General features: G+C 43.0%; 1 protein-coding gene across 1 annotated transcript in view; it reads left to right on the top strand.

Moving 5' to 3' along the window:
• The first annotated feature begins 17752 nt into the window (after positions 1–17752).
• The window catches only part of LOC132916514 (discoidin domain-containing receptor 2-like), a 164458-nt gene continuing 156426 nt past the window's right edge, over positions 17753–25784 (top strand). The window contains exon 1 of the mRNA XM_060976595.1: positions 17753–18013. The gene's annotated coding sequence lies outside the window, so the exon portion shown is untranslated. The remainder of the gene's footprint in view (positions 18014–25784) is intronic.

Below are 25784 nucleotides of genomic sequence, written 5' to 3'. Positions count from 1 at the left end.
AGCTACCGCAGCTGGCACTCGGTCGATCTGGAGATTCAGATCGAGACCAGACGAATCCCGTTGACCTATCACCCTGCGCATACTCCTCATCCAAGGATCATTGTCTTTGCTGACAATGGCCGACGAATCATGCGTGCTGTTATTTATAGGACAGCACATTAGAATTTAAACAAAGCTCGAGCAACGGACCAGTCATTCATCATCGTTCTTCTATTATACGTCACATAAACGTCCCGATACGACACAAATGTAATAAATGATATTGCGGCGGGGACGCGGTTCACTTTAATTGCCGCCTGAGAAACGATTCTGTACTAATGAATATGTATTACGTTCGTTCTGTATCAAAATATCCAACGACGAATCTTTTATAAAGCGGTTATTGAAATAATTAAAATAATCAAACCCAAAAGTATATTTTTCTATGTAAGAAAGTTTATGATAATTTTTTAACCACGTTTCAACGCGCTTCTAAAATTTCTTTCCAAGGAAATTTCGTAAGAGCTCTAAATAACGTTCGAAGGATGTTGAAAGATCTGCGGTTCGTCAAAATAAATTGTGGATCCCGAAGTTGTATCGACGATGACGTTGTACAAACAGTCTCGCAATTCTGTGGCAAAGAAACGGCGAAGGGCGAGCACGTTTTTTAAACCGTGACGAGGACCAGCTGGAGGAACAAACTCATCGAAAGGAAACGAGTCGCGGATGTCGTCACGTTCCTTGCCGACGAGCTTCTTCCAAGAAAGCACGCCGGAAACCTTCCTCCTACTCGTAACATCTCCTTTTTATTGCGCCACAGACGTTAGAAAAATACTTTTCTATTTATAAAGTAACAATAGACGTTTCCACTTACACGCCCGTTTCAAACATATACAAATATGTATAAACGTTTCTGATCGAAAAAATGAAGGGAAGAAACCACGTCGTCTAGAATATATCGAAAGTATGCATACATTTCATCAGGAAACCTTTCAGGAGCGACAAGAAACGCGACCATCAAATATACACTCGTCATTCGTCTTTGATCATTTAAAATCGAATACGCAGGCGGTTCGGCAAAGACGAAGCGCGAAAACCACGACGTGCTGCCATCGACATAAAACCAAATAAGAGGAGCGGTACCACCTCTCGCGGTATCAAGATCCTGAATCCCCAAACGAGATTGACTGCGTCAAAACAGCTGAGTCTCCGTTACACAACGAGCTTCCAGGAAACAGATATCTGTATACAACCGCGGAACGGTGCATTTCCCGCGGATAAAAGATGACTGAGGTGTCCTTCTCTCCTACGAGCATAGATGTCAACCATCGGCTCGCCGTGTGTAAACGCGCTACATACGTAATAACACGCGTATCCTGCCTGACGATATTCAGGAAAATGTAATGGGTATCGAGCGTGAAGCAAAAGCGAGATTTGTTCTCGCCACGCGGCCATCGAGTACGCGGAGACACGCCGAGCCTTCTATCCTCCCCCTTTTTCTTTTTGAACACACGAACCTCCAAACTCTCTATTCTCGTCCCCTTCCATCCTCTTTTCTCACTCTCTTTCTCCTCCATACTCGCGCGCATATACATACATATATATATATACGTTCCCGCAGAGAATCGTTCCGTGGTGCATTGAAAAATAAATCTCGGTAAAAGTCCGGGGTCCCTGTCGATACACCGACATTATGCAATATCTTTCTGTGTTGCCGCCGCGACGAGCCTCTGCTCGAAGGGCTGGCAAGGGTGGGAAGTGGGGGATCGAAAGGAATGAGCGTAATATCCCAGATGGGCTGTACGTTTCGGATGCTTAGGTAAACCCGACGCGTTTGTGTGTAGCCTGCGTGAAGCCTCTTGTGTGCGTCGCGTACGAGGTATGTGTCTATTACGCGTGCATTCAGCCCGACGGGTAAGCTCTGTGGATACAAGCCGCTCACGAACCGACTACTTTATCTTTATACTTCGAATTTAATTCGCCATGGATCCACGTCCGTCGAACTGAAGCTGGAGTGTGTTACGTTTCTTTGGCGAAGCCCGTTTCACGATCCTTTGTCTCCGTCTACGGTTGTGCATCGGATATTCAATATTTACTTTCATCGTATCGAACGCTGTCGTTGAGTTTAGGAATACGGCGAACTGTTTTATAAATATTTATGGAGAAGCAAAGTAATAGCGAAAAATTACTATCGAAGAACGTGTTCGATCTTCCGAGGAATTTCGAACGACAGATGAAACAGTTATCGCTCGAGCTGATATTATTAGCCAAAGTTTATTAGCAATTACAAATTATCAGCGTTAATAAAATTCTCAAATATTCTACAGTTACAAAAGCTATTTACGCATCAAAGGCAGGTACTGGTACGTATTATAAATTAGCGAATTATTAGGCGGAAAGATTCATATATCGCGTACCATTTATTAACGATATAAGAAAGATTATTTCTATTAGACGAGTTTGGCACAGACGGAACGCGGTACGATTCGATTCCCCGTGCAATCCCACTTCATTCGGTTGCCGATCATTTTTTTCGATAAAGCGAACGTTACCAATGACCTTCGATCGAAGGAAAAGTACCTCGGGAGTAGAGCCGCGGTCCCAAAACGTCGAAGTAAGCATAGCGTGATCCAAGCTGGAGGAGCATCCACGGAACGGCAGCTGGGTCATTTGTCGTTGACGACACCCACGGGAAATCACGTGATCGAGTCTCACTCTCTGTGTGATTGCCACTTCGTGGACGATCGATTTCCTCAGAACACCCACAATACTCCATATAATATGAGCCGGATGGCAACGTATAGTCCGATCCAGCATCCGTAATCATCAACATTCCTACCCCTGAACTTCGTTTCGAATCGTGCATCACTTTCGCGTAAGCTGGCACTCGAAACGGGTAAAGAGTTATCTTCGTGTAGAATCAGCGGATATATACGCGCCAAGTTACAAGCAACTGGCTGTTGTCCAGCGCCCTTTATGCGATCGTTTTATCGCGGCTCGTGAATAAATATTGCGAAGCAAAACTGTACAATATCGCGACACGACGATCTCCTCGTCTATAGTCGCATCATCTGTACTATGTCATAATAAATCCCCATCTTTACGTCGAAATATCGACGTTCGGGTAATCCCCGACGAGGTCATAAGTCCTCGAAGCGGCGTCAAAGGCCGTGGAAACGGACTCGGAAGAAGTCTCTAACGAAGTAATTCATCTTAGACGCTTCTTACCGAAAACTGTCAAGCTCGTTCCACGTCCGGTCTTAACGGATCGCGAGGATTTAGCTCTCGTAAGTAGCAAGAAGCCTGGAGAATTCGGCTTTTAGGTACACGGGCTAACCTGCACGGAAAGTACGCGGACCCTGAAACGCCGGACTTACTTTATCAAGAGTAGTAAACGAGAAAGTAACGACCGTCTGCGGAACATCGGGCGCAGGTTAGATACGGCATATAGCAATGGGGAACGAAGTTTGCCCTTCCGGATCACGGCATTCTAGGAATATGTAGGTACGCACTGTGTGTGTTGATATAGAAGGGTCCGTATATAGCGCAGCGAGAAGACGAAACTTTGTCCCTCTGAACCCGCCATTTCAGAAGGAGAAGCGTAATTCCGCGACTGATTGGAGTATCTGCAATTCTGTTTAGGAAGATCCATTCCAACGTCCAAGTTTCCTAATGTTTCGCTATGAATCTTCGATTTGTTACGCGATACGAATGGATCGGTCATCTTCGAAATTCCCGCGAACCGTTTCCCAAACGACGATCCACGCTTCTCCAACTTCTAGGCTAGACTGAAAATTGAACGGCCCCACACTCTAAGCCGTGGTGCTAGGAAACGAGCGAAAAGATAATTTATTATTCATTACCGTCGGAACAACGGGAAAGTACTTAGCGCGATGGTTATGAAAAAGTTTCCGTTCTTGCGGATTGTAACGAAAGAAAAGGATGTACTATCGAAACTCGTAGTTCGCGACTCGTAATATTCTCGATATCGTTATTACTTATTCCATAGACAAGTAATAGGAAACTTGCTTCTTTCACCGTTATAAGATATTCTAATCCTTTGCATTACTTTGACCCTATTTTCCTTGGCGGCTGCTAAAACAATCGTAACTTTTCCTGTTTCTTGCGCGCCTAGCCGCCTACGTATGCAACCGTGGGTCCCGATGAATATTTCATATTTACGTTATGTAGCTGACTGCGGACGACGGCATAAAGCGATGCGATTTTCAGAACTTAAATTTAAAAATACAACGCCTACTCGAAGAGGAATAGTCCGCCGGTATCCGGGAACGGGTAGCGAAGGCCACATAAAGTGTTTGCAAAAAGTCTGGAAATTATTTGAGAGCAAATTCTACTTACCGCTGTGAACCGCAGAAATGTTCGCGGTAAGTTAGAGAAACGGACGTCCCTTCAAAGCACTTTCCCGGGGCTCTCGTTTAATTAAATGATAAAATAATATAGCTGAGTTAAAAGTTCGCCATACCCGTGTCGTTATCCGATGTGACTCCCACTCCCCCTTTCTCTCATACTACTATTCTGACGGATTTCTACGATTCTTTGGTTTCTATGGTAAACAGAACGCCGTATGGAAGAAACAGATTATAGGACCGGCCCGCTGACACCCCGTATATTTCACGAGTGGTTCGGGCGCGATATTAGAACGGGAGTAAGATTAATTTGACATTCCTGCGGTACACGTCATCGAAAGTGGCAGAGGCAATAATGGATTACACGGTCATCGGATAAACACCCTTCGTTGTGGCATACACGACCCCGATCACGCGTAAGCGTTAAGCCGCAAGAATAAGACTTTATGATCGCACCGAATGAGAAAAACACCCACTGCGCGGCATGCGACGTGAGTCACTGTTGCAAATATATACAGTTGCATGAAGCTACGCACTGGCGATACCAGGGGTGGTTGAAAGGTGACGGCGGGGTAGTCGAGGGTAGTAGCAGCCAGGCATTTCCCTTTGCGGAGCGATCATATCCGTCAATATCACCGAGTGTTCTTAAGCCCATATTACAGATCTTGCCGCACCTGCGTTTCTACTCTTGCGCCGAAATCGCTTTGACGAAGAACAAGGAAGAGAAGGAGGCGACGAGATGATAGGCGAGAGGGAGAAACGGGGGAGAGAATTCAATTTCTGGGGTGCATATTAAAGTCGCTCTCGAATTGTCCGGCACGTCGGGAGCCAAAGTCCATGGAAAGCGCGACATGGACCGAGTCCAGGATTTTCCTTTTATATGTTCATTTTTGCCCCGGCCTTTCTATCTCTCCCTTCCATCTCTTGATAACCGGAACAAGTGGGTCGGCTTTCGTCTTTCACCGTGCTCTTTGGTCGCGCATTACGCGGATCACGATGCTGGCTCATTTATGAAATCCTCGCCGAGTTACGGAGCGCGTAAGTGGTTTTAATAAAATATATCTCTCACCGAAACGTTTCACGCCCAACGCGAGCGTTTGGTTCGATTCGGAGATCCGGTGAAGGACTGTAATCCCCGATTAGACGGGACCCTGCCTCTCGTCTAATTTCTCAATTCGTTACGATACCGATTCGAATTCTGCGTTTTCATTCTGTGACCATCAGTCATAAGGCGTTTACCTCTATCTATGCTGTCCGTTCCATCGATTTCGTTACACGAATACCGTCCAATCGATATTATTTCTGGCTCGGTTTCAATCCACGCCTTAATTTAATTTGATGCCTTATCACGAGCTCTCGGTCGTCATTTATCACCCGGGCAGAATCTGAACCACACGCGAGTATTCGTGGCTCATGATTTTCGTCCATTAACGTTCCTTAAATTTATCGGAATTATATACGTGCAAACGAGAACATCGATTATTTTCTATTAAGATCGGGGGAATTTATGAATTGGTAGAAGAACGTTTTAGGGGACCCACGAAAAAGTAAGGGTACGCCAGGCCAGCGAATCGTTATGCAACATATATATTTTTGTCCAACCCCCCTTCAACAATTCAAAAACTTCTCTCGGCGTTCATCCACGCGCGCAATGCTAATTACTGTTTGTCGCACTGACTGTAAAGTCATTATTTATACCGGTCTGCAATATCAGCCGTAAATGTCTACCCCCTTTAGAGGGGTAGGGGACACTCATGCAGAAAGAAGCCGTGCACGTGCGGCTAATAAGCTTTTTTTTTATCGCTGACACGATCGCTTACGTTTGTACACCGCGTGGAAACGGATTTTATTTAATTACACGCGGCATTATATATTATTACACGCGTTGAAATGTCACACGCAGGCTAAAACAGAATTCGATTAATTTCAAGCGCGTCTCTTTGTTCGTGTAACTTCGCTTAATTGGAAGGCAAAATAAAAAAAACATAAAACAAAAAACAAGAGACACGATGAAATAAAATACGCGATTAAAAAAAAAATCGTTGTCGCGAATAAACAATTTCGAGGCGATTAAAATTCAAACGATAAGGGCTCGGTCTTATTTTGAATTGTCGCTTTTCTACGACGAATCTTAATTTCCCGCTGGTTTTAATCAAATCACCTAATTAGCACTCTTGTACTCGGCACCGTCTCGAAAGTTAACTGACAGACAGCCGCAGATTATATCGAATTATTTGGGATTATTGGATTAATACGGTCCTCCCTTGCCCGTAGAAAAGTTACGATTTCAGTTTATCGTTATACCGGGCTATTCGATGAGCCGAGATTCGAAACCGTGTTATATCAGAAGGCGAAACCGAGTGCCGGCAGGGGAACCACGAATTTCCTCCCAGTTTCTTCGGAATTCATAGAATTTCATAGAGGAAACGTGGCCACGTTCGAACGTTTTCGCGTGAGCCAACAATCGACTTCAATCAATAAACCTCATTCAACCAGGCGAACAAAAGTGCACTGACTGTAAAGTTAATTCCCGCCCTTTCTCCGCCCTTCGTTCATACGTTCCTACAGTTCCGCTGTACAAACGGCACGTCAAACATCACCGCCGTACCGTTTTCCACGAACGTATGAAAATTACACCGATTCTCGTCCAATGAAATTAGTTCCAGCCGACTGCGCTAATTCCGCGCGATGAAAAGGTACTTTGAGAAAAATTGATTACCGGGTGCTAGGATTTAAATGCAATGGTTTTCCCTTCACTTCGTCTCGTATAAGTTAACCGTACCAGAACGATGTAACAAAAAACTTCCACTATATCGTTTGTCACGTTGTTTTCTGCTAACCATGGATTCGCCGTACGAGAAAAGCTGGTTAGTAACTTAAACGTTCGTGCAGCCTGAACGTCGTCAATATTCAACGTGATTAAATATTATCAAGCAACATTCCATAAATACCGGTAGTATCGTGCGGTAACGATACGAAGGTGGATGAAGGAAAACGACTGAAAGAACGGCCAGTGCAGGCACGGTAAAAGAGAGATGGTGTATGATAGGTGGAAAAGGAAGCTATGTCTGATAGAGGGGATCGAAGGGGGACACCAGGGGTAGTTTCAGTCATATCGACCACGCCACTTTGCCCCGCTATGCCGGTGGAAACACCTGAGCCCACCAGCCACCACCTATTCACCCTCGCAACATTCCCCACCGTGAGTCGACTACACCGACACCAGGAATTCCTATACACATAAACCAGATCGCCGGTGTAGCCTCTAAAATATACTAATTCTTCCTTTTTATATACCGTTCGGGAACCAAATGGCTCCCAGAACCCTAAAGATTTCGCTCAGAACTGAGTTAATGCTGGAAGATTAACAGACAGCAATTAGAAGAAGCGGAGAGGGAAACGGACGATAAAGAGAAAGTATCGAACGAGGCAGATTTCGTAGGAATGGAAGGAAAAGATGGTTTAAAGATTTCCTATCCGTATATATATATATAGATCGACCGGCAAGAAGCATCAGCGTCGACGGCTACAGCGATAGCGATGGTTTCTATGGTTTTGCCCTGCCACAACCGTGAAAATACGGCGAGCAAAGTACGTTAATGAAAGAATTACAAGTTGCAAAAGTGAGAGACTTCAAAGGGGAAAGCCTCTTACCTACGGTTAGATATCGTGGCTGACGAAACAAAAAAAAAGAAGAAGAAAGTAGTGGAAGGGGACGTTGCAGAGAGAAAAAGAAAGAGAAAGAGAGAAACCAGTCGGAGATGGTAGGAAGCTTTCGCGTACAGCTTTTAATCTACCTTGGTGGGTGACCGAGCTTGAAAACCTCCGGTCGAGCTTTTGAACTCGGTCGCGAGGCGATTTAAGAAGAGTCAGTCGCTACGAATGCGCGAAAAGTATTAAGTCCAACAAGGGCCACTAATTGAAGCAAATATCGCGACGATATTTACTCCCCTTGGGAACGGTGCCTTAAAAGCTGAACTTGTTTTCACGATGGCAAATGAAATGGAAAGGGGATGGAGATATTTTACGAATCCTTTTCATAGGCGGCGGACATCTTGACCGGCGAACGAGTACAAAGGAAAATTTGTTTCCTTCGGGTAGTTGTATATTTTCGGTATGCGGCCCTGCCACTCTCTTTCTCTCTCTCTCTTTTCCTATTTCTTCGTTTCCTTATTTTCTATCAAGTAGCTTGTATTTCGTGAGAACCGACGTCTGTCCAATCTCGCTCACTGTACGCGTCTCACCTGTCTGTAGAGAAAAATAATTTCTCGAGAGGGAATAGGGAGCCGGATAACAACGCAAGGTGAAGAGAGTCCGCGTGATAGTGCCTCCAGCTACTGGGTTCAGTCGTGCGAGTGGCCATGAAACAATGCCTCCTAAGCGATAGCTTGGCTGAACGAGGAACATGGAAACAAAGAAGGAATAAAAATGTTTTAATCCATCGCCCATCCTACTCCCTCGTCATCCCCTCCACGATGACCTCTCGCCGCTTCCCATCTTTCCATTCCTTCGTTACCTCTATCCCTTGTCCCGTCGTTTTTCCCTAGCCACGGTTTTCGAGATGGTTGCATTAAATCGTCGAGTACCTAAAGGGCACGCATTCAGCGTAATGCAACCATTCCGTTCGAGTATACTCGTATATAAACGTCAGGGAGTACAATACGCATACCGGCCCGCGAATGCCTCAATAATTTTTTTAGAACGCCGCGAATCTCAAACTTCATCCCCATTTCTTTTCCACTCGTATCGGGCAAGGTACGTACACGGTATCCCCTCAATTTCACCGTTTCGTGCCTTATAGTCGTTCTTCTACTAAAACAACTCTCAAAGACGCAGGTATACGCGTTCGTCTCTCATGTACTTTGTTCGGTGTAGCTTATCGACAAAGATAAAAAAAAAAACGTAACAGAATGGGATTCGTAACGTCATCGAATGCACGTAAGGAAGCGAAACAGCAGCGCGTTTCCGCGAAAAAGACGCGGCAGGTATTCGAATTCATTGCAACCCCCGATGTAGCTATACTCCGCGCGACGCGCACGGTCGCGTGTGCCGCGTGTACGTCGAACGAGCTTATTTTTATACATTAAACCGAGATCCGGACGCAAAAGGGGGTGCCAGGAAAGCCCGCACGGCTGTCGGAGATGGTATCCTCATCCGGCAGAAAATCCCTTCGCTCGTAACTGAGGCTGGCTGGGCGCAGTAGTAACGCTAAGCTCGACGGGAGATGCCGCCTGCGGTCTCCATAAACAGCGCTTACGCCACACAGGAGGTAGGAAGGGGTGGGTGTAATGTTCCGACCCCTTGTTGTGTACGTCTCACCCTACTACACTTACTACATCGGGGAACACCTCGTCGTTTCGTGGCACCTTAGTCGGTGCCAGCTCGTGCCGTAGCAGGATACACGAGGCTTTAAGGATGCGCCAAGCGCGAAACAAGAGACGTCCCTTTTCGACGCCCGTGAACCGATGGATCGTTCCTTGCCTGTGTTACGCCACCTCGCTCTCTCTCTGTCTGTCTCTCTGTCTCTCTTTCTCTCTATCTATCTCTATCTCTCTCTCTCGAGCGTCACTCGTGATCCCAGTGGGAAAACCCTTCGAAATATTACCGAGTAAAGTCCGGACGAAGCCTCGTCGTCTATCTCGTCTCGCCGTTGTCTGTCTTGGCCTCGGTTTCCCTTCTGCAAACGTCTTTTTTCCCTCCTTTCTGTTCGGTTCGTCGGAGCACGAAAGAAGTGGCGAAGGGGCCGTGTAATTAATATACAGGACCGGATTTTAATTATCACCGTTGATAAAACTATCGGGACGCGCCGCACAGTTACGTTATTTAATTATGTGATCGGAGTAAGATCAACGGTTGGAATGGAAATTTGATGGCGTTAAGAAAATTACTCTACATGAGAAACGCTGGCAGTTTTCCAAGCGCTAAGCTTTAACGGTTTAAATACGATGCAAATACACGATGGTGATTTCGTTTCACGCGTTATTTACGTTTCTGTGTAACGAAATTGACTGGAATCGGGCGTCGATGGAACTCGATTATGGCATCGGTTTGCGGTCAATTCGCTGGAATGTTATTAATTTATCGTCACCGCGGCAACAACCTCGGTAACCACGATTGAAAAGAACGGGTATAGAAGATTAACGGAATAGCCTTAACGTCGCGTACTATTGACATTTGGCTGATTGTAGTCCAGTAACAAGACATGATCGTACATATACCGATGCATTATGCGGACGCTATAGTCATGCCAGGTACAGTAATTGTGGACTGTACTAATGTAGTAATGCGGATCTAAACCCCTTCATCGTCGAAACAGCTGCGGAACCATCCTTTCAGAAATAACCTGCCGATACTGGTTGAGCTGAATCTCAGTATGAAGACACATAACCGTGTAAAGTGAGCAATAATAGACAGGCTATATACGTAACCGACGCTGATACAACAATGCGACACATTCTCTCGTGCAGCACTCTTAGACGGAAGGGCTCTCTATATTTAATGCAAGCACGAATGTAGGTCGGGTTTCTGCTTCCAGACGTTAAACAATTCAGAAGCTAGCAGGAGTTTGGATCCTAAAGTAGTTCCGGTACTTAAGAGAATCTCCTCTCCTACGTGTAGCAAAGCAAAAGATCTGCCGGATCCAAAATTGTACTATGACCTAGTAAAACTGGCCATCAAAGGATTCGCGATTACACCGGTGAACGGAAGACGCGATAATTGAAGCTACCGTTTAAATATCCTCTCGTTAACGTTGGAATCAACGAGTCTGAAGGGAACCAGTGATTCATTAGAGCTTGCGAATTGGAAGGAATACAGAGGACAGAACGCGAACGTCGTGGACCCGTATTCAGAAGTCGGTCACTGGATTACGACAACTACGTATTACATGACCCGAGTCGATATACCTTGACGAACGTTTCTTTCGGGTCGTGCAATTCCACCGTACCGTTTATTTCTGTCAAGTGGCCGTAATGAATTCTAGTTACGGCCGCTTGTTTCTCAACTTGTTGTAGAAATGATTTACCCTCGTTCTGTAATCTAATTTAAGTTTAATCCGATAACCGTGGCTCTTTGATCGGCACTTTAACCTTTTTTATTCTCTTTCGTTAGTTTTTCTTTTTTGCCATTATTATCGTCTCTGCTTGATTCTACGCGGGATTCGCGGAACAGTCCCAAACAGGATCGAGCAGTTTTTCTTTACCTGTCCCTTTCGCCGTGGGGAATTCATTAAATAATACACGTCGACGTATCTTCGAATCCCTCGACTTACCGTGTCACGATTTCTCTGGGCTCGTAGCCCACGGATCCACCGCATAAGGAATTCGATCCTTTTCTGCGGTTCAGTGGCAGCCAGTCCAGCTAATTGGAATGTTTGGCCAGAATATCTGGAACAACCCCTGCGGATTGACAGTATGTACAATCTTGTTCATCGGCCAACAGAAATGAATTATCCGTCGATACTAATCGAACAGAAGGCTCTGCTCCCCCCCCCCTCGTTACTAAAAAAAAGGCAACGATAAATTTCACTCGATCGTTTCTGCAAGAAAACTCGACCAAAGTCTTATTTCAAAATACGATATTTGTTAGAATTCCGAATAGCGCAGATAACATCGATTCCTTTCAATCTTGGAAACTTCATTCGAGTGAGAAAACTTTTGTTCTACTCTCTACCGACTTCAGTAACTTCCTAAATCGATTTGAAAATTTTTCACGCAGGAACTTTGCCATGTAAATTCGACGACTATTCTTCGTATCCGTGCCGATCTTTAGAGCATATAGAAGGCCGGCTTTCCCTTTATATTATATTTACATTTTCGGGATACGCGATCGACGTAATGGAAATATTCGGCCTAAATATCTGGCGCAGGATTTCGGCTGGATAGACGAAATGTCGAGAAGTAAAACGCGGATACCTTGTGGCTGGCATCAGCGCAAGCAGGCGCGGCGCAGGGGTACAAACGTGAAAGAGGAGGCTAGGTTCTACGTAGAGTGGATCGATCCGGCTGCCAGGTCAACCCTCACCGCGGCTCACTCTGCCTGTAGCCGCCCGCCGCGAGGTATTTTGCGTTTATATCGCGACGTTATTACTTATGCGGCAGCGGCCACTGTAAATTGGTAGGAATCAGACAGATCTAGCTAACGGCTAGGACCTTGATTCGCCCGAAAGAAAAAGACAACTGAAAACAGATATTCACTCGTCGACGCGATGGCCAGAATTTCGAACAGTAGCTACCTAAAGAGGAGGAATAGTGCGTTCGCGCATAATCGTCAGAGATGGTAGAATCTCTGTGGCATAGCAAATAGACCGGGATTGGTTACGATTAATTCATGCTACTTTCGACTCCGTCAGTATGAGCACACATCGATCCTACCTGGAATATTGGCTCCATGAAGAGAACGTCGCTTATGACGCTTCAATCGCAAAGCTCGGATGGAACCGATGGTTCGATGGATTTTGCTATTAAAGGATTCTCATACGGAATTAATAATCGAAAATGGCTATTAGACGCTAATGACATTTCGATAATTGTATGCAAAGATCGAAGCGAAGAATTAATATATGAAGATTTAATGCACGGACCCCGTATGAAAATATTCTGAGAGAAAGAGCGCGTTGTTAAGGGATCGTTAAATTCTGCATGACTATTCGTTCAATGGTAGCGAACAAACTGATTCTCCTTCCTCGACTTTCTCCTCCTCTCTCTCATCCCCTCTCTCTCACTCTCTCTCTCTTTCTGTGGATGACAATCCGTTTCAATGCGCGCGTTATTTTATTAATCCAATCCGATAAATAACTACCATTTAATGGACGCTTCACCACTGTCGAGCACAATAATAATGAAAATGTTCGAAATTTTAAACTATTCCCTCGGTTAACAATATTATCTATTTAAAGTTCATTTCAACGTGAAATGTTTCAACCGTTACTTTTATGTTTGATAAAAATAAAGAAAGTCACGAAAAACCGAGCGAAAAGGCGAGAAAAATGTATAATCGTAGCGATAAGTGTTCGATTAAATTTGATCGGATCTACGCTGAATTGGCGTAGTCCAAGGTTACAATGGCAATTCGTTGACCCAACGACTACGGTCTACAGTCAGCGGAATCAGCTCATGGAATATAAGTATCCGGCACAAAAATATCGGGAACGCAGCAGTACGTGGGATATCTACATCGGTATTGGATTATTCGACGTTTTCATTAGCCATTGACATCTACTACGTAAAATATCGATTTGCAGTCTGCAGATACGTTGCTTTCTCTGGCCGACGCGTTAATATTAATTTTCGAGCTTTTACATTCCCCTCGCCATTCGGTACACTCGTAACATAGATTAATTGAGAAAGCCTGTTACCGAGAAGCGAGACAGTGGTTATTAATGGCATAACAAAATATCGAACGCGTACCGGCCCACCTTTGAAACTACGATTTTAAAGCGCGATAAGTTTTGCCCGGGCGCAAAGGAACAATGCACCTTGATGATTAATGACTTCCGTTTTTCGAGAATTCAAATTTCTGGAAAGGGATTAATTTTTATTGTCCAATTTATCGTGGCAAGAAAAATTGATTCGATATATACGGAGAACGCGAGCTACGCTAAGATTTAAAACACTTGGCGGATCGTCAGATTCCTTGCATGTTTCGAAGTCGGTGATACGATAGTAAAAATATTTTTATTCATTTCTCAAGCTGGATATTAGCGGAGCTAATATTGTTTCGTGTAACAAACACGAACATCTCTTATGAAAATGTAATTTAACGTTGCAACATCAAAATATCTGCATTTCCCAGATTACATCTCCAACGTTAACTGATAATATCTAAATATTTTTGCTGTCAGATTATGAATAATGTTATACATTATCTGAAATCTCGGAAACGGTATTTTTATACACAGTGATAATACCTTGATGCGTATCTTCCGCTGTTGTTAATGCATACGTATAAATCCTACTGAATTGTAACTCTGGTATAAAAACTTTTAATGCACGTCGTTTCCATATTGTTCCATGATACGAGTTATTAAAAATTATTTTACCAAAAGAAAAAAAAATGAAGAAAAAACGTAGATAATCTTGTTTATACCAAAGATTGTAGCACATTACGGCAACGAAATTTCATCTCCAAATTGTTATCGCTAACGAGTTAATAATTTACGAAATAATTTCCTCCGCAACGTTAAGTAAATCCACTGTACACAGGTTGCCAAGGTTATACACCGTTATCGCCTTTCTAATTAATAGCATACAATTTGAGCAGAAATATAAAAGCTCCCAGCTCCTTTCTGCGCACGAATAAGTCTGCCACTGCCGTAAAAAATGATTCTTGTTGTTCGCTACACCGAAAGCGTTTATTTCTGCTCGCCACTAAATCTAAGCTCCCGGAAGAAAGGAAGGAGTGTAATGACGGCGTAGTTCGTAGAAACAATTCCGGCTTTTCTTTTTCTACCAGCTGGATAAGCTGAACCCTCCAGCCACTTATCAGGAAGGAATTGCTCCGTGGAAATCTTATTCTACATTTCCGATTGCATCACCAGCAAAAAACGAAAGTCGATCCGTTACAGCTTATTCGCAACGCTGCTAAGACCCGTGAGACTATTCTCTGATAGATTACTAAACGATGCGAACATACGATCGAATAAAGTTGTCGTATAAAGAACACGCGACACGGTATTAAATCTAAACAATTGAATTATTAATTTACTATCTTTGCTCAATAATCTTACGACACTTACGAGATATAGTATACCGTATGTAGACTGTTGATTTGAAACGAGAAAGAGACAATAAGGAAACGCTTCTGGGAACGAGTTGGAGAAACTGTTAAAAACGACAGCTCGTCGAGTTAAATGGGATTAGAGGTTTATACATAGTGAGGTCAGCGTACGACTGAAGTGTTTCAACAAGGCATTGTGAATACACACTACACACCAACCGTACACATGTCGCACGCAAGATTGTTTGCGTTATACAAGTACGCCTTATACTCCGTTCAGATGCTCACGACACGTCTGCTGATTGATTCTCTGAAGTGATTTCGTACTATCGGCATGCATTATCATACAGAAGGCAATAGGGAGCAATATCTCGAATGGGTACGCTTGATTCATGGACATGCAATATTGTTCACAATCGCATTGCCGCGACGCTCGTCGACATATCGAAGGCGGACGTTCAATCAGAAGCGTGAACACCGCAGCTGAATACCGGAATTCGATTTTACCTCTTTTTAAATCGTAAGAATTTTTATAAATCGCATAAAAAAAAATTTTATTACGAAGAGTGTTTAAAGACTTTTAAATTGGTATTAAAGAATGTTTATCAGATTCTTATCTGTTTGAGTGTAACTGAAGAAATTGCGTCTATGCAGAAATTTATTCCACTTATATGTAATTATCGAAGTTGGAAAAAATATAGTAATATAGTAATAAAGCTCCGTTCGAGTTTAAAATACTCAATAAACAGATAAATAAATATTATATCGAATACATACTTCACTTACACTTACATATTGTTGTATCTTTAAATTCTTCATAAGTGCACAATTAATTAATTATTAATTAATAATTGCGAGATTATACAAACGATATCGAAACTAAATATTTGCTTACAATACTTATATCATATATTATGACTAATATCATCGTTCAAACAAGAGATATGAATATGTATAATCAATATTCCTGTGTTCGACTACAAAAGAACCAGAGGAAGGGATAAAGATATGAAGAGAATTTAAAAGTAGAGATGTCTTGACAATGTATAGGTACGTATATTAGTCTGAATTCCTATATGAAGTGAGTTTTACTCATATCTGATATTTCTTCATTTTTAATATGTCAAAACATCCGTTACAGAAGCTGCCCTAAGGATACATTTTTGAAAGGAATCCTCTTATACGCTCCGTTCGTTCCTCTACAGAGCTGCTGAATGTTCGCGTCGACGTTTGACATTCGTCGCGCCAGACGAACCGAATCAGACCTCGGGGTCTACCGTGAATCGTAAAACGCGTGCAAGAAGGAGTCGTACGTGCGGCGTAGTCTCTCATATACGAAGTTACAGTCATGGAAACGGAGTAGTAGAGAAGCGATGCGGTAACTCAAATTCATTCGAAACGACGAAAACACAACAGGGGAAAAAGGAGGATGAAAAAAACAAGATGAAAAACTGCGGTCAGTCGTAAACTTGTATAGTACTGCTCGATGTTGTAAAGGATAAAAATAGGAAGAATGTGTATGTGTATGTGTAGACGTTGCAAACACAGCATCCGAATTTTGGAATCCGATGAATTGTAGAATTTTTATGGCAAAAAGTAGCAGAAATTATGATCGAATTGATAGATGTATAAAGTGATTCTCATGAAGCGACCAATACGGTTATTTGCAAAGTTTTAAGATATATGAGAAAAGTATACATGTACAAAATTGTTGTTTTGCAGAGATACGTCGCATGACGTATAAAAACTATTTGCTTTTTAAGGTTATGTGTATCGTAAAATCAAACCTTTCTTTTATCAATTTTTTAATTTATATATACGCTGCGCACGTAGGTTATATTGTATATTGTTATTTTCGTAACATGTTCGTAACGCTGTACATTTTCAAACTTATTTAATTACGTTGAAATTATGATATATACAAGTTCGAACAGTAATTCAGATACAATATATATCATGTATTTTAAAGGAATAAAAATTAATTTTCTATTGTCCTAACCTATCAAGATCGATGTAACGGTATAAAAGATCTGACACAATATTGTAATCTGGTGTTTACGCTCTCCATCTATACTATATCGATCTATTTTCATACTCATATCGATATCTCTCTAATGGCGTCACTTTACAAGAATCACTACATATACAACCTATACATATGTATACCTTATATACATCAATTACAATAATCAAATATATCATTATATATTCTCGAATATCGTCGAAAACATCATTGAGCATGAAAAAGCAGTGTCTTTATAAATATTGTTTGTACTCACAGTATTCTTGTAGTAAACCGTAGTATCCTCCAGTAAACCGTATCCTTGTCAACACTTTGACGTTTGATTAGTTCTTGTCTCGAAGAGTTCGAAGGAAGGTACCACGGCACTATTAAAAAGATCGAACAATTCGATAAACACTTTACGATCGGATAAATCGAGTCACGTGAAATGAAAATGCAAAAGACGAACAACTTTACCGAACTTCGAAGATACTCCTTTCGTATTTACTAGTCGCGTGTGCGGGCCCACGGCAGACGGTATATACGGGTGCAAGTTTAGTTTACGGTGTCTCCACGGGTCACGGTGGCGCTGTACCGTCAGCGCGATCCTCAGTTCGTCACGGGGTCGCGAGGGGTACGCATTGCCTTCGTCGATTGGCCGTACCCACGTTCGTTCGTCATAACGCGCGAAAACTGTACTCGCACGCTTAACCTCTAACATTACGAAGGACGAAATTTCGTCGATCGTGAATCGTTCGCAGTTTTTTGTTAGTGATTTCTGTGCGGTGTTATGTCGCGAGGTTTTATGTTACGCGCGTGATATTTCATATCCTTACGACGCAACGAAGGAGACAGTGCACCAAGGAAAGAGGAAGAGGAAATCAACGATTCAGCGTATCCTGCGACACGAAAACGCAAGGCACGCCGGCTATTTTTGCTGTCAAAAAACGTGAGTGTTTTCTCTTCCTTCCTGTTTTCATTCACTTTCTTTGCTTTCGGTTCTTCGAAATTGTTTCGAACGTGCGCGTGGAACACGTCCCGTAAAGGAAGGATAGTTCCAATCGTTACTGACAGTTCGACAGACTTCGATTCTGACGCGTGGTTTAGAATTCTTGATCGCGTGCGAGGCGACGTGTTTCCTTTGCCTTCCTGCCAATATTCTTAGACCGATAAAGTTGAACTTCCGTTTGAATAGCGCGCGTGAGTACATGTGTGTCGTTTCATGTATATTAGGACGTGTAACGTATTCGTATGCGGTGACATACTCGGCATAGATATACACGGTGCACTCTCTGTATACTCCATTTGACAATCGTATACGTATCCTTTATCTTCAAAATTATTAGTATTTCATATATGAGATATATCTATATTGTGAATTTATAAGAAAGCACGAACCTTTCTAATCCGAATGCAAATTACGTATTAAAAATGTAAAATTTCTAAGAAAAAGTGACGATTTAGAAGGCAGTAGGAACGAGAAATTTATAACCATAATTCAGGCGACAGCAGTGCAGTTCGCAATCACATAGGTTACAAAAATGGCGCTATTATTTGAAAAGTATATCTTTTTCGTATAACTGCTTATCGAACAATTCTTTTTAATGCAACGATGCAAACAGCATGTTGCATAAAATATTAACTAGACTGAATAACGTATATGAAAGCAGAATATTCTTTTTTATTTCATTTTTTAAATTATGTATTAATAAAAATGGAACGTGTTCTGTATATTAAACACAACGAATTCGTTTTACAATAATGAGACGAAAAATCATTACGTAAGCTCTATGCGGTAATTTTCGAGTAATTCAGAATTATGACGAAACAGTAATTATTTAAATAGAGGAAATAGGGGAGGTTCAATTAGTACGGAAAATCCAACTCTGCTATTCTATTCAGAGATATTTTCCCTGAAATAATTTTTCCTCTGTTCGATGATAAAAAAAAGTGTAGAGTATTCAAATTTTTTGAACCAGAAACTGAAGGCACGAGATGTAAAAATACTTTCTTCAAACATATTCCGTAAATAAATGATAAAAATTTCATTTTTGATTCATAAAACAAATCATTGATTTTGTAGCTGTTTGGATAAAAATACAAAAATAAAAATATCGTAAAAATAATGCTAGAAAAGTGATGTAAAAACAAATCGATACATCGTTAACTATACACAGAAGCGCGGAGAAAACCATACAAAACCAGAAAAAACCAACACACGTTTCGCTTATTTAAGAAACTCGTAGCTTTCCCCGCTCGCTTACGCATACAATTCTAAACAAGAAGAATTACGAAGAAAAGTTGGAGTCTCCGTTTTCTCTTATCTTTCACCGTTTACCAACTGTTTCGTACACTTATCTCGCTGCGCGTCGCAACTAAGAGACAAGGTAACGTTCGTACACTATTCTCAACTCGCATCTATAGGTATAACGAGGACGTCGCCGTTCACGCATACAGCACATAGCTGATATTAATCGTTTCGAAACGTAACTGTCATAAGGCCACGTGGAAACTGCACCACTGGTTGCTTCCTCGCGATAAGCGATTCTCTTCGCGTAATGCAGTAGTGTATACCATGCACGTCATTCTACTTATAAACTACTTCATGTCAACGACTCCTTCGAAGGTTCTTACGATCGCGATCCATTCACGTGTTGGTTTAGAATCTCTCTTGGTGTACTTTCTTCCTGCACTAGGTTAGACACGCATCAACTCGACGTGGCAATCTTCCTGAGATAATACCACGCGCGTCCCGTGGAACGACAGTTTTGCACAATCAACCAGTTACAAGCGTTTTGCACCGATAATAAAGCGACCACCGCATAAATAATTAATCGCGCGTAATCGGCGTATTTACGTCCATATTGCCGTCGGTCCGGCGAAAATTGCTTCTCTTTGTCGTGGAAACGTGAATTGCAAACTGAATGATGCGTTTTCAAATCGCCCGGCGCGTATATTCTTGCCTCGGTTATTCGTGTACGTGTGCATAGAAGAAACAATTTCGCAACGTAATGTTATTTCTTTCAGAGTAATTTCTTTCGCTTAATGCGTGGATTTAAAAAGGTTTTTCTTTACTGGCCGATCCGTGTGCTTTTCACTCGCTCGCGCTGTTTAAAGAAACTTTCGGTAGACATCGAAGGGTATAATTCTTCTTCGTCACCACAGCCACGTTTTCCAACAACAAAGAACAGGGCTGAAGTTAAATTATGCTTCCTCTGAATATAGATCGGCCTGAACAGAGCATATAAATGTAGTGTAGGAACATCAATCAACGGCCATATGAGCCATTATATTACTTCGGACTGATAACAAATAGCGTTTCTTCCGCGATAATTTCTCTTCCTGTTCGTTCTCGCGTCTTTGGTTCCTTCGCTTCCTTTTTTCGTCCGTCTCTCATTTTCCTAGCATTCAAACGCTCATCTGCACAACAGTGGCCCAAACAGGTGCCTATTTTCTTACGCTCTCTCGTCCCGGGCACACGTACCGTTTATTTCCTATCTTTCTTGTCTCTCCCGTCCATTTCTCTCTTTCTTCCTCTCTCACTCTTTCTCGATGATCAGCCAAAACCATGGGAACACACGTATTACCCGTTGCTAGAGCAATACTCGTGACTTGCTTGTTTATTGATTAACCATTAACGAAATTAATGATAGCTCCAGGCTGAAACACAATGCCGCTATAAAGCTTATGAAGGTGAATTAGATACGGGACACTTGCGCGAGTTGCACTTATTCATGCATCATGTGAATAGTCGTTGTGACGCAACGATTGTTCATTTAACTTGTGATTTTCATCGATTAATTAAAACAAAGTAATATAGAACCTGGGTTAATGATGCTTGTCATATATACAGTTCCTATAGATATAAATATACCAAAAAGTTATTTTTATATATAGGTATTGTAATAATGATAATATCGTTTAAAGACAAGTAGATAAATTTTTTGTTACGTCCTGATAAAAAGCTATTTTCATTAAGAAAATGTACCGCTGTACATTTATTAATATCCAGTTGCTAATAAACATAAAAAGGAAGAAGCTACTTTGTAAGAGATGTACTTCAGGTTACATGTTTCGTACTAATAAGAATTGAATACTCCAAACGAATGATAGGTAAAATATTTGCTACAACCGGATGAATGAGGCGATACCTTTGAACGGGTTGTAAAATGATTAAACTTCCCGAATTTCATTTGTAAATGAAGGGCATCGCGGATGTGGTGCCGTGTTCATTTTATAATGGCAAGAATGTCAAACAAGCAGGATGACAGTGCTCGGCCGAGAAGAAAGCTACACTTGACTATTTTATGTGCCGTACTCCTCTTCGCTCGGAGCCACGGAACCCTCTTGCATGCGCTAGTTCAGTTTCAAACTTTAATTAAAAAGGTGGAGTCGCAATAAGCTACCACCGACCCCGCGTCCACCCTTCTCTCTTTTTCCCTTTTCACCCCCACCCTTTTTCCCTGCTTTCCTCTTTTCTCGTTCGTTGTCGCCGAAACTACAGGGCCCCAGAGAAGTAGAGCTATTTTAATTTCATTTACCAGAAATAAACAGAACAATCAAATTAACGTAGGCGAGTGAATATGCACGTCCGGCTGCTGCCTTTGATGTATTCCCGAAGTGCGTATTTTCGGAGCAACGACTATCCCCTTTCTTTCTCTCCCCTTCTCTCTCTCTCTCTCTCTTTCTTCTCCGATATTCCATTCGGGTCTCTTTCTCTCACGCGCGCACAGTTGCAACCGTTGCTTCCATCGGGGTATATTGTAACGCGTGAAAGGATAAAACCACAAGCAGGAATCCGTGAGCGACGATTTGGTATTCACTTTGTGCGTTTGTGAATTAATTAACGGATTTTACCGATGCAGAACGAAGAACGAACGCACGAAACGATCACCCAGGGGATAGAATTGCACAATGTTCACGCCGGTATAGAACTGTTACGAATTCGAATATCGACTTTCGTCTCGTTGCTTTTCGCCAGGAAACGCTCGGATTTTCCGAGTTTCCTAGCTTCGAATTCATAACCCGCGTCCATGGAGAACAATTGGAATCGATGTTTCCTAGCAGAACGATGATTTAAAACGTAGAGAAACAGGCGCGTTGCTAGATACGGGTTTTTTTGCAACATATCTCTTTCTGTCTCTGTCTCTTTGTCTTTCTCTTCGTTTCTCATTCTCGTTTCCTGCTCGTGAAGTGATGCACGAACCTCTATGACTCAATATATTCGAGGAACTACGCAGCTGGATTTACGGCCACGATAATAGTTAATAAGCTTTCATTAAGGATTCGGGGAAAATTGCTCGCATATCTCGTGAAATATTCGCGAACGTTCAATTACGTGCGTTCGCGATAATAAATTTTCCAACGCACGGTTGCTGGGCGCGTTTGAATAGAACCCGTTACAAGGCAGAAATTAAATGAAAATTAGCAACCCGTTTTCAACGTTACCTAATTAAAAGCGTAATTATTTAGGAATTACCCGGGCCGTTCGCGGAACAAACAAACGCGCGAGCCGCATCAAAATTTCTCTGTCGATTCGGGAACGAGCCTCGTTGGCCTGTGCTTTCGCGTTTCAACGCTACCTCGTTTTCGACACCACCACCACCACCATCACCACCACCACCACCACCGCTACCGGTCTCGATCGAACAACCACTCTTGGGCCTTTGGCCTTTCGACAACGGATCCTACGCTTTTCACGCAACGAAACACTCTATCCGGGGAGGAATATTTACCGAGACGTTTATTAGGGGCTGTTCCACCATCCCCGGCAGAGGAAGCAGAGACGAGCGTCTCTTTCCGCGTCGGAGCAATTATAAGGTCGTCCGATGTAACGAACGATGACACCGGGTCATACTCGAGCGCAATTTACTACGGCACTTTAACCAGGCCTCGTAACGTGCAGCATCGTGGCACACCGAAACCTTAATTTCGCCCGAACAAAATATTTATCGAGGCCCCTAGGAGTAATTGCGTGCACGACATCGTCACGTTGAAACAGCTCAGAGGCGCATAATGAATAATCGGCCTGTTCGCCGAGTGATCACGCGCGTGAGATTACAGTCACATTTTGTGCACGGTACTGTCAGCATCGCGTGCGATTAACACGTCGATTTCAGACGCCAGGGGACTCGGCTTTCTCGTAAACATTTTTATAGGGATTTCGCGATAAACGAGGCTATATCGGCCGTAGGCATCTCGCTAGCCGCCTCGGTTATTATCGCCCGAGTAATTCTTACTTTACTCGTCCCTACCATTAATACGTCAAACTTCTTCGTTTCGTTTCTCTCGTGCCTGGGGAAATCATTGTCGTTCCATACGTGCAACGAAAAAAGTCCATTATCCGGAGTAGATTGCTCCAAATAATTAGAAGCGTGCTTGTTTAGTAAAGTGCTCGGTGTTTTAACTACTCCGGCTTGCTACGGAGAAAAAATATTACTACTACCTACGTGGTGTTATTTATTCTTCCGTTTAGAGATCGCAGAAACAGCTCAAATCGTTTTAGGTATCGTAGCCATGTTACATAGGTACGTTTCGAACCTATACTTCGCCAAACTGGCATCGAGGTTGTTTAATTTAGGAACCTGTTCTCTCAGCACCTGTTCGACTACGAGACCGCTGGTCGTTGGACGCAGTAACAGTTGTTTAGGTCAGTCCCGTCTTCGTTAGACAGTTTGTATCTCGGCGTCTTTCCAAATAGTCTCGCGACCGTTTACCCATCACGCCTGTTACACTGCTATTTCGAGTTGTCGTTCAGCGCGAGAACGTAGAAGCGCGTCAGGCTTGTACCGCTCGGACAGTAAAGCGATCCGGTTTCACCAATAGAATCTGCGGGCCACCTAAGATCCGTAATGGCAACGGTGTTACATAAAACCTGGTGCCGTCTGCCTGCTCGTTCAGGAATCTTATGCTTTTAGACCGCGAATCGATCTTTCACCGAGGCTGGCATGCAACATCGATGAAACAGCCTGCAAGATGCTCTGCCATTGAATTTCTTTCCTCATCTAGCACACGCGTCATATCTTTCACGCCTGATATATTTCCTAAAGGGCGATACATCATTTGTCTTAGAAGGCGAAATACGCTCTCGCGCCGATACCATGTTTCAGCTCGCGCCACCCGGGGAATGCTTTATATTTATCGGGACTAATACCATTTCCATGCCATAAACTACTCACCGCGACCGCTTTTCCGTTACCAAGCTGCCTACGTTATCTCAGGTTGTACGAAAGTGGATATGCGTCAAGGTAACGAGAACGTTTACTGCGATGCGTGGCGCGCGTTATGTATGCGCCTGTATTAACCTATTATGAAAGCGTTCGTTTACCGCGCGTACCCCTATCGACATTACGTTACGAGGGCGGTGTTTAAAAGAGCCTCGTAGAATATTTTTAAAAATGTATCGTTGAATATGTATTCACTGGAGGGCATCGAATCCTCTCCGCTGAAGCACCATGTTCAACGAAATTGCTGTTTTCTAGTGGTTAAAGCGGCTTAGTTTATCCGCGCGATAAAAATGTTTTTTTTTTTCTTTTTTCTATAGCGAAAATATTTTTGAACGGTATCTACAATTTTATTGTTATTATCTTGAGGCAACGGTGCGTTAAATTTCTGATACAATTATCAAATTATGGAATTGAGTATTGTATAATCTTTAATCATACATAGTACTCCGTTTTATGTTCCTTTATACTTAGTTGTAAGTCTATCAAAGTGTTAAATCAAAGATCAACTTTCTCGATCAAAGATACATATCAGGACGTTAAGCTTAACATCTTATCTGCGAGAAGCCTGTTGTCATCAATTGCAGCCTTCCCGTTAACGACGTTGACGAAACGGTAAGCGAACTGTTTCGTAACGGTGGTTGTTCGTAACTAGGAACGCAAACATGCCAAGTTCGATCCGACAAGACCGAGAGAGCCAGCCGCGTCGTTGGCGCGCGTACAACACACATCTCCCTGTGAGATAATGCATTATGAGAGTGCAGGTTCAGCGCGCACCGCACGGAAAGCCTTTCGGAAGGTGCAACTAGGTGCAAACTTCCGAAAGGCGATAACTCGTTCTAACCCAAATAGCCCAGTTGCAGTAGGGAGTTAGAGACCGCGGGCCGATCGTGGCCCCGTTTGTCTACGTTTGTCCTCGTTTGTCGTGCGAACTGTGTGCGTTGTGTACGTGTTCTTTGCACCGGAGCACACTCAAGGGCAAACAGGAAGTCTACCGGTTTGCACCACTATCTGTCCGCGGTAGTGTGGCGCAAACATTTGTTCAGGACACGGGGCGAAACCGGGACGAGACGCGTACGGCAGCGATGCGATATCAGTAATAAGATAACGACTGTCTGGTGAACCGAGTCCGCCTTTCCTGCTGCTGCTGTTCCTGTTGCTGTCCTCTCGCCTTCTTCAGCGTCGTATTTCTTGTAGCAAAGAAAGATCTCCGCCTCTTCGTCCGCCTATTTCACGCTGGAGAACGTCTAGCCTACGCGAACGCGCGTTTACCGCAACCTCACGCGCCGATACACGCTCGTTTGTTCAAACTTCCTTACCGAGGGTCCTCGAGCAAAGTTGCCAGCTTAACTGTCCGCCGCTCTGTCTCTCTTCCTTTCCCTCGCCATTTTCTATCGACCGAGTATCGAGCGAATTTTTGTCAAACCAGCATGGAACCACAGAATGCTTGCTCATGCAGAAATTGTCGGAGATCAACATCGTGAAATGCCAACGTCT

The sequence above is a fragment of the Bombus pascuorum genome, chromosome 2 (assembly GCF_905332965.1).
Source record: "Bombus pascuorum chromosome 2, iyBomPasc1.1, whole genome shotgun sequence".
In the NCBI taxonomy this organism is placed as follows: Eukaryota; Metazoa; Arthropoda; class Insecta; order Hymenoptera; family Apidae; genus Bombus; species Bombus pascuorum.
The sequence above is the reverse complement of the archived record's forward strand: the minus strand, read 5'-3'. Positions and strand labels throughout refer to the sequence as shown.